Genomic DNA, 10013 nt, shown 5'->3' on the forward strand with positions numbered 1-10013 from the left:
TTACCACCCTCCCCACCACACACACACCACTCCTGTTCCATGAGGTTGGGTGAGATTGATTCCAGTCTTAGGTTCCAGGGTGGCCATGTCATAGGTTCTGGCCAATCAACACCATGTAATCCTAAGCATTTTGCTAGGAAAAACAAAATGAGAAAAAGTTTCTCTCCTCTGGGGCAGTTGAAAGGCTAGGTAGGATGCATGACTGGAGCTCTGGAAGAGATCTTACCACTACGGAGGAGGAGTCTATGGAGAGTAGACCCCCACATAGAGAAAATCTGATCTAAAATATAGGGAGGAAAAAATAAAATAAAATAAAATAAAATAAAATAAAATAAAATAAAATAAAATAAAATAAATAAAATATAGGGAGAAAGCGCTAAATGAGCTTTTAGATCTAGCTGGACCCCCTTGACTCAGTTAAATGAACCAAAAAATTCCCTTTCTTATTGGTTCGAGTTTTCTGCTACCTACAATCCAAATGTTCCTGAATAATATAGGTGAAGAGCCTAAGGCACATTGACATTAGTTGCCCAAGATCCCATAGTTAGTGAGTAGCTATGTTTACTTTAAATTCAGGAAATTGATCTCCAGAGTATTTGCTCTAAATTGCCTCTTAGATCAAGGTGGAAAGGGAGAGGTGGAGATGGATTTGAGATCTGTCGATGGTTGGAGCTGTAGAACCTGGGGACAGGCTGGACATGTGAATCAGGAAAACACGACTTCCATGTCAGGGAGATGACGGTGTCACTCATAGAGAAGGAGGAAATACCAAACAGAGGACATATATGGGGGTGGAAAAGAGTTGAATGCAATGAGTTGTGTTCTGGATGTTTTGAGTATGAAGTGTCTGTGGGGCATACAAATAGAAATGGCAGGACCACAGGTGAACAAAAAGCTCTGGGCTGGATTCACTCAGTCTTTTAACAAATACTTATTAAAGGTCTGCTTTGTGGGAGTCATTGGACTAGATTAATGGGGATATATGGGAGAACTCTATAGTCATAGAAATTTTTAAAAAGATTTTATATATTTATTTGAGAGAGAGAGTGCATGCATGTGCAAGAGAGAGAGAGAGGATGAATGGGGCATAGGGGTAGAGGGAGAGGAAGAAGCAGACTGTCCGCTGAGCAATGTGGAACTCGATCTGGGATCATGACCTGAGCCGAAGGCTGATGCTATGGAAACTTTTTGGACTCACAGAGCTTACATTTAAGTCTAAGTTATCAGTGTATAAGTGATCTTTGAGGTGTATGGGTGAATGAGAGTACCTGAGAATTGTATATAGAGTAAGAATAAAAAGAAATTTAACTTGTGTATCTCAGTTTCCTTGCCTATAACTACCCCATGGGGTTGTTCTGAAAGTTAAACTTTTAGAATGATGCTGTATAATGAGCCAACTGTGTATCTTAGCTATGATATGTGTGAGGTGCTGCTGATGTTGATAATGAAGACATTGTAAAGAGCAAAGAAGCTGGGGCAGGAAGTGTCAGAAGTCGGGGTTAATGCATAACCTGGAGGTAAGATTGTGCTTATCACAAATGAGTCTAGATATACAGAATGAAATCAGAAAGGATACAAAACTGAACTTTCATTCTTACTGTTGCAGTGCTTGCCACTATAGAGGCAACTGTTGAGAAAAGCAAATTTATTTGGTTTTGAAGTACCCCAGCCCCTATTAAATTAAATTTAAATGAAGGTGCCACTTAGCTAGGTGCCAGGGATGCACATACAAACACGAATGTGATATTGCCTTTTTACTCAATGACTTTTATGTCCTCATGGCCCTCATTAGTGTCAACTTCTTGCCTCCACTGAGTTCTTCTTTGCACTTGTAGCCCTTTCTCCATTGACGGACAGGCATTAGCCTAAGTACAAAAGTCGGCTATTAGTCTTGATTTACATACACGCTCACACACAATATTAAGTCAAAGTCTCCGTCCCTGTCGTGACTTGATTGAAGGATTAGGGAGGCGGATGGCATCCACTCCAGCCATCCTTTCTCTGCTCACTCTGAACACCTTCTAATGTGCACCCTTTTTCTTACACAAAGCAATACCACTCGCTTGAGGCTCCACCCCAGAGCTATTGCCAGGCCTCTGTTTACACATCCAAGGATTTAGCAGATGTTTTGAGGTTTCACTTTAAAGAGTCTGAATAAATTCTTAGAAAAGGGTCATCTTCTTCCCTAGTCTTTACCTGGGCAGAGAGAGGTGGTTTACTTAGAGATAGACTGCAGGTATCTGTGAAATATTTATACACGAACTTAAAAATATGGACATTTTTAGTAAAAAATATTGCATTATGCTCTACATGTATTTTTGCTGTCTGCTCTTTTATGATTATAAATATATTTTAAACATTTTTAGTGTCAACAACTCTGATCTAGAACATGATTTTTAATGGCCACATATTACTCTGTCTATGGCTATAATGAAATTTTCTTATGTAGTTTTGACATTTAAATTGTTTTCAATGTTTCGCTTTCATAAACAATTAATTGGAGAACATCTTTGGGTCTATACCCTGTGGTATCCCTGACACCTATAATAGAGCCTGGCATTTAGTAATTGTTCACTAATATATTTGCTGAGTGAATGAGTGAATATGTTACCTTGAGTTTCATTCCGGGTGCCAGTGTTTTTTTCATACTGCGTATTATTTAAGTCCAAAGTTTTCTTTTTAATAATAACCAGTTATCACAGACTGTGCAAATCAAGGTCCCAGTTCCAATAGGTAGTTTTAGTTAACATGATACTATGCAAAGTGACTGTATTACTTTGTTTCCTTAATTCAAAAGTAATGCATGCCAACTTTAGACAATTTGGAAAATGCATATAAAGAAAAGAAGAAAGGTAAAATCACCTCTGATTACAGCACTCTTAATTACATTAAGAGTTAATCACTATGACATTTTGATATATATATTCTTGTTAATCTTTTTTTATGCAAATATATGGAGTTTTTTTTTTTTTTTTACAAAAAAGGAGGTATAATACTATGCATAGTTTAGTAACTGCTCATGTCATTAAGTGTTTTTTCTTTTACATAGTTGTTATCAGGCTTCTAGTGTTACGTTTTATGTAGGAACTGCAATATTTTTTATCTAATCTCTCATTGTGGGTGAAGTACATAGTTTTTTGTATAAACCATTCCAAATATTCTAAAATCTAATTAATATATATGTTTTTGTAGTTTTCAAATGTTGCACTATAAAGCTATACTAATTTCTAAAAAGCAGAAATACATACTATAGTATAGTTTTGCAAAGTAGATTGGGGGAAAAAATAGGTGGCACTTTTCCATGTCCTACTTGATCCATTTCTGTGTTATTTGGAAACTTTACCAATGGTACGTATTAATTTTATAATTAAAAATAAACACTGAAAATGTTTTTAAATTTTAATTTACATGTAGCACCCAGATCTTGGTTTCTAATCCCATTCTCCAATAAAAGGAACCTGCGCTCCTTAAAAAAAAAGTGGTTAACTCCAGGGTTAGGGTAAGGGAAATTCAAGATGATCCTGGAACATCTCGTAGTGCCAGAGAATAAGAAAAAGCTCAAAAAGAAAAGAAAAAAAAAGCGACATGTCAAAAGGATACAGGGACCAACCAATGGCCAAATCCAGAATAATCTGAGCTGCACAAGACATGGTATTGGATTGTAACCCAAAGTATAAAATAAATATTCATGAGTTCCTAACATGATGTAAATAATAATAGTAATAAATGATATAAATGTAATGTGAATAACTAAAGAAATAAATAAATGAGGGATGGGGGCAGAGACAGCTCTTCCTTACAGAAGAACTCCAACACATTTTCAGAGAGCCTACCCAACTTCCAGGAGGTGGAGCTTAATCACCCCCAGTCAAAATAAAAGAAACCACCCCCGCACTTTGAACACGGAGAGCTGTGTTTTGTGGGTGCAGCACGCAAAGGGGAGATCAGGGACTTTACAGTGACGAGCATCACCTTGGCAAGGTGATGGCCATCAACGTAACAGCGGTAAGTCATGTTGACAGCATGTGCCCTTGATATGATGTGATGAAAATGGGCACTTGGTATCTGTGGTTTCCCACACTAAGAAACTTGGGCCCAGTCTAATCTTGAGAAAACACCAGACAAATCCTAACCAAGAGGCTTTCTACAGAACATCTGGCCAGCATTCCTCCATCGTTCAGGTCATCAAAGACAAGGCATAGCTGAGAAACAGTCACAGCCCAGAGGAGGCTAATGTAGCTAGGAGGATGAAAAGCAATATGGGATCCTGAATTAGATCCCAGAGCAGAGAAAGGACATTAGTAGAAAACCCAAGGAAACCCGAACCAAACCTGGAGCTGAGTTAACAGGGTCGTGCCAATGCTGACATCTTACTTTTGATCATTGTAGCACAGTTTCTGTAGGAATAATACCATTAGGGGAGATTCTCTGAGGGGGGCACCGGAACCCTTGGCGCTATCTTTGTAACTTTTCTGTAGCTGTAAAACTATCATGAAATAAAAAGTTATTTCAAAAAATTGAAGATGCTTCCATCAACGAACATGCCTATCAGCAAGTAGCTTGGCATTAAAAAAACCGAACCGCTTCTAACCCCTTACGTCATACCTAATCAGGTTACGGAACACGATGAGTTAGAATCACAGAGTTAGGCCCACCTGGTCCAATGGCTGTGTTTTTAATATTGTGTCTTTGTCCTTTTTTTTTTTAATAGGGCCTGCCTTCGGCATGCCCGTGATATCATGGCTCTGTCTTTAATCCTGCCCTACCTCTGACTCAGGCTTGTGCTGTAGCCAGAGGCCCCATCCTCTGTACTGGGCCTCAGCCTCTTGAGGCTCCCCACATCCTAACATTGAGCCTGGATGGATCTTCTGCAGCCACTGATACTTTGGATCTTGTGCCTTTTCAACTACTTTCTCTCAGTCAGTCGGGTCTTGGTAAGGGTAAGAGCTACTTTTGTTAAGGACGTTAGACTGGATTCTAAGGGCAACAGGAAGCTTTTGAAGACTTTTAAGCAAGAGAGATGCATAATCTGTAGAATATGAACCAGGAGGGAGGGATGCAAGAGTGACTTTCAGAGTGGCTATTACGGCAGCCCCCCGGGCAGATGCGGTAGGCCCGGACCCGGGTGCTGGCACTGCGGGTGGGGACTTCTGATACCGTGACAATGAATAATGATAATCATAAACATTTATATACTCCTATGGGGTTTCCACTGCAAATGCCTTTACATTCTTTGTCAATTAATGTTTACAACCCTGGGTAGAGTTTCCATTTTGCAAATGAGAAAAACTGGAGCCATACGAAATTAAGTGAATTGCTCCAGGCTAAGCAGCATAATTTTAACCCAAGCATTTTGATTCCAAATCCAATGTGCTTTTCCAGTGCCCAATTGCAAGATTAAGGGGGAGATACATGTTAACAATTTGGTCTATTACCCCTTGGGTTAATGGCTTTCGAAATTACCGTACTTACAAGCTTAGGGATACATATTCCTGGGCCCCCCACAGTTGGAGGTTCTGACCCAGCTTCTGGAAGGGGGGCCCAGAGCTCTGTAGCACCCTGGAGGCTATAAGGAAAGGGGCTTGTGAAGCTCACTCTGAAAGCCAGAACTGCCATGGTCTTTGCTTCTTTTCCCAATTCCCATGCACAGGCAACACGGGGGGCAGCTGTTCTCCAAGTTCATGTACCACCGGTGATTCATGTACTGAGTGTGGAGCCTGACTCTGGGCTCCATCTCACAACCCTGAGATTGTGACCTGAACCTAAATCAAGTTTATTGATTGCCTACCATGAACTAGGCACTGTAGAAATGCTTTGATGTAGAAATCTATATCCAAAAAAAAAAAAAAATGGATATAGATTTTTTAAACTATTTTTTAAAATATTTATTTATTTATTATTTATTTATTTATTTATTTATGACAGAGAGAGAGAAAAGAGAGTAGGAGAGGTAGAGGCAGAATCTCAGGTAGACTCCGTGCTGAGTGTGGAGTCTGACTCGGGGCTCCATCTCACAACCCTGAGATGGTGACCTGATCTGAAATCAAGAATCAGATGCTTAACCGACTGAGCTACCCTGCTGCCAGCATCTTTTTAAACTATTATTTGAGGGGATCCCTGAGTGGCTCAGCGGTTGGGCGTCCGCCTTCGGCTCAGGGTGTGATCCTGGGGTTCTGGGATCGAATCCCACATCAGATCAGGCTCCCTGCGTGGAGCCTGCTTCTCCAGGCCTGTGTCTCTGCCTCTCTCTGAGTGTCTCTCATGAATAAATAAACAAAATCTTAAAAAAAAAAAAAAAAAAACTATTATTTGAGCAGTCATCTTTCCAAATCTGAATAGCAGGAGCAAACTTGACTTCGAAGCTATTTTTGCTGTTGAATGATTACTTTGTCCTTTTCGCTCCTTTCCTGCCCTGAGCCTCTTCTGTGATCACTGTCCCCATGTCCCAGGCCTGGCTCCGTGACTTCCCAGCAGCAGGCCTCCAGCCACAGAAGCGCCGCCACACACCGGCTCCTCCAGAACAGAAGCCCCAGCCCAAGCAGGCTCAGAGCTTGTGGTTTCGCAGCCACAGGGAGGAGGGGATGGGAGAGGTTGGTGTGAGCATCTTCTCATCTTCAGGCCTCCAAGCGCAACTGCAGGTGATGACTTCGGTGCGCCGCTTCTCCTTTAAGAAAATAATGAAATTGTCCAGAATTGTTCCCTGTCTTATTTGGCCTAAATAATGGATTTTCTTTCTTTGTTTAGCTCTCTGGTACATCTAAAATCAGATGTACTGCTTTATGTAATTGTTTCTTGTTACTACTTTATTTGAAGGTCACTTAAGGCTTGTGGCTCACTATTTGTGAATTTTATCTACTTTTCAATCATTACAAGAGCATAAATACCTACGGACTTGCGTCTCGAGTTACAAAAAAAGTGGGGGGGGGCAGCTCACATGGGTTAGGTGCTCTGAAGAGCAAAACTGCAGTGACCCATCACTGTTTTATGGATACGCTTTGCCTCAGCCCCCACCGGGCCACCATGCAGTTCCAGGCCCTCACTCGCCACAGGAATATTTTCCTGGAAGGCAGAGTCAACCCAGAGAAAACCATTCTTTCCATGTGGTGATGGCTTCTCCCCAGAGGCCTGGCCTCAGCAAGGGGTGTGGAGAGGCATGTTTGCACTTCACCCAAAGGGGCCCTGGTCTGCCACACATGCAACTTGCCAAGCCCAGGGGGTATGTCCCTCCCTCTACCTCAGCTGAGAGCTCTCTGGTGGGGAGAAGACGCATGGAAGTTTATTGATTGCCCACCATGGACTGGGCACTGTAGAAATGCTTTGATCGCTTACAAACATCTCTTTCCCTCCAGCAGGTGGGACTACACGTGGCCGTCATCGTGTGGCCTTCTCGGCGGTTGGTACTCTCTGGGACCCCTCGGCCCTGGGCAGCACACACTCCACAGCCCGGGCTTGGCAGGGTTTCCCAATGGGATTCCCAAGGATCACAAATCCTCCTGGCTGGGGGCACCTGGAAACTCTCCTGCAGGACACAGTTGGCTGTTTCAGCTCCACTGTTGCCCCTGCCCCCAACCTTGGTTTATTAAAGGATCAACGCAAACCACTGACCTCTCACAGCAAGCCCTAGGGGTCAGGACCTAGTTCAGCTCTCAGTGGCTCTCCTCACCTTAAAGGGGACATAGAAGGGATCTATTCTTTGTATTCCCCTCTAAGGCGACAGCCATGGGTCATATAGTCCCAGTCTCTGTCTAACAGCAAGGCCAGGTGAAGCCAGCAAACCTTGTTCACTCCAATGTGCTAACTTTGGATCTTTCTGAATAATCCTTCCTGATTTTGCTTGTGGGGTTGAGGAACAGCCCTCTCCGTAGTCCCTGTCCCACAAACAGCCCCCTGACGTTAAGGGGCCTGGACGCACCCTTCACGAGGGCAGCCCTCTAGGAGTGGTGAGACCTCCATCTGCTTTCATAACCCTTTCAGACAGAAGGGAGGAACCAGGATTGGTCCGAGCTGGTTTCTAAGGAGCCCAGCCTAGAATCTACATCATGACTACCCAGGGTTTGGTGAACTTGAGTCTATGGTGTTTAATTAGAAAGCTGGAAGCATGGGGTGGTTGGCATCGCCGGGCAGAGAAACATCCACAACAGGCAAGCGCCCTCAATGGAGGCAGGGCCTGTATGGGGCACCGTGGTGGAAGCAGGACCCCTCACAGCAGCTGGGGGGAGGGAGCGATGACAAGTCCCGGCCCTCCAGAGAGAAAGGAGCGTTCTGGCAAGGCGTGGGCAGATTGTCAGGCCCCAAGCCAGGCAGCTGTGGTTTGGGGCCGGGTTCCAGGGCCAGCAGAGAACTGGAATGCCAAATGGGAGCTGAGCAGGCGCCCAGTCATATGCCAAACTTGGCCCACGGGGCGGGTTTAGACAGAAATGCTCTGCTTTCAGGGCACCTGGGTGCCAAAGAGCTTTCCTCATATACCTGGATCCTGGGCTTGGCACAGCAAGACTGATCGAGTCCCTTTCCCCCAACTAGTGGCCAAAGGTCCCAAATTATGAAACAATAAACTTGTGTAGGATCAGATCAGCTACCTAGCAGAGTAGAGTAAGTGTGCAGATGTTCCAGGGATCTAGGATTACCTCTATCTTCATCCTCCCCACCAGATTCTTCCCTTGAGAGGCAGCCGTTCCTATAAACTGAAACAGATGAGTTCTTGCTAAGATGCCTGATAGATTTTTTTTAATCTCTTAAATTCACACACAAAGAGACTGTAGATGATAGACATATACATCTATACATACCCACAGACACACTTACGCATGCAGATCGGTCTTACGTACATAGTAGACGAATCCCTAAAAAGTCATCCTTAAGTTCAGTTTTTATAAATAATTTTTACTTGAAATTATCAAGGCAACATCTCCGGATGGATCAGTATGCTCTCTTTCATTAAATAATAGGACATATGCAGCCTAACTTTCTTTTTTTTTTTCCTTTCCTAGTTTTTTTGCCAGGAACCTCAGAGCTCAACTTCCTATTTAATTTCATTACTTCCTTAGCTTCAATCTTCTGATAGAATAGTTATTTGCTTTGAACCCATTTTGTTACATGACTTCTGTATATAGGTCCTTGATGTAGTGACTTCACGGGTATTTATCAAATGTAAGTTTCCATGATTTTCAAAGTGAATAATGAGCAAGTGATAAATAAATGAGTTGACTTTTCTAGCATCTTAAAAACACGTACCAGGGAAGTTTGCCAATTGATGGGTTACTAAGTTCTGGAAAAGCAGAACTCTACTGTAAGGAACAGTATCCTATCTTGGAACCTACTTGCGTGGAGTCTGGAGTGTGGAATTCACCCTCTGCGGTTGAGTGTGAAGGAGGGTACCTCTGTGTTGGAAGGACCCGCAGCAGGAGAGAACTCCTGGTCTCCCCCATGGTGCGCTTTGCCAACACCACTCACTTTGCACCTACTCTCCCAGCCATATTTGCAAACACACCTAGGAATGTTGGCTACATCCTCCCCGGGCAATGCAGACAATGCTTTTGCAGTCCTTTATCTGACCTACTTGGTCAACACGGCGCCTTGACTCAAAGATATCAGGGAAGAAAAAGGCCTGCAGTGTCACTGAGTCCATTCCTCCGGGTGGGGCAGGAGTGAGAAGAAACCTGATCGGCCCCCTCCATCTCTAGGGAGAAGCATGTGGTGAAATCTCCTCTTTCCACCCAGAGCAAAGCCATCGGCATTGGCCATCTTAGGAGTAACCAATTTAGTTTCTCATTCTGGCATCCATCCTTACTGTGTTCTTGGAGATAATTGGCTGAAGCAGGAATATGTGTTTAGGAAATCTCTCACAAGCATATCGTGGGGCCAGTAACCCACGTGCTGTTCCTCAGCTCTGTTAACCCTGGTCTGAAGGTGGAGGCTGGAGCTCTGCTCTGCTCAGGAGGGGCTGGCACCTGGTGGCTCTGCGGGGCTGGGGGGTGAGTACGGTGGACAGTACTGCCCCCAGAAGACTGGGAAGA

General features: G+C 43.5%; 1 long non-coding RNA gene across 1 annotated transcript; it reads left to right on the forward strand.

The window, feature by feature from the left end:
* The first annotated feature begins 3646 nt into the window (after positions 1-3646).
* LOC140599211 (uncharacterized) lies at positions 3647-6529 on the forward strand. The gene is made up of 3 exons (XR_012001898.1): positions 3647-4005; positions 4712-4934; positions 6450-6529. It is a non-coding gene; the product is annotated as an uncharacterized lncRNA (long non-coding RNA).
* The last annotated feature ends 3484 nt before the right edge of the window (positions 6530-10013 follow it).

This window comes from Vulpes vulpes, chromosome 6, assembly GCF_048418805.1.
Source record: "Vulpes vulpes isolate BD-2025 chromosome 6, VulVul3, whole genome shotgun sequence".
NCBI lineage: Eukaryota > Metazoa > Chordata > Mammalia > Carnivora > Canidae > Vulpes > Vulpes vulpes.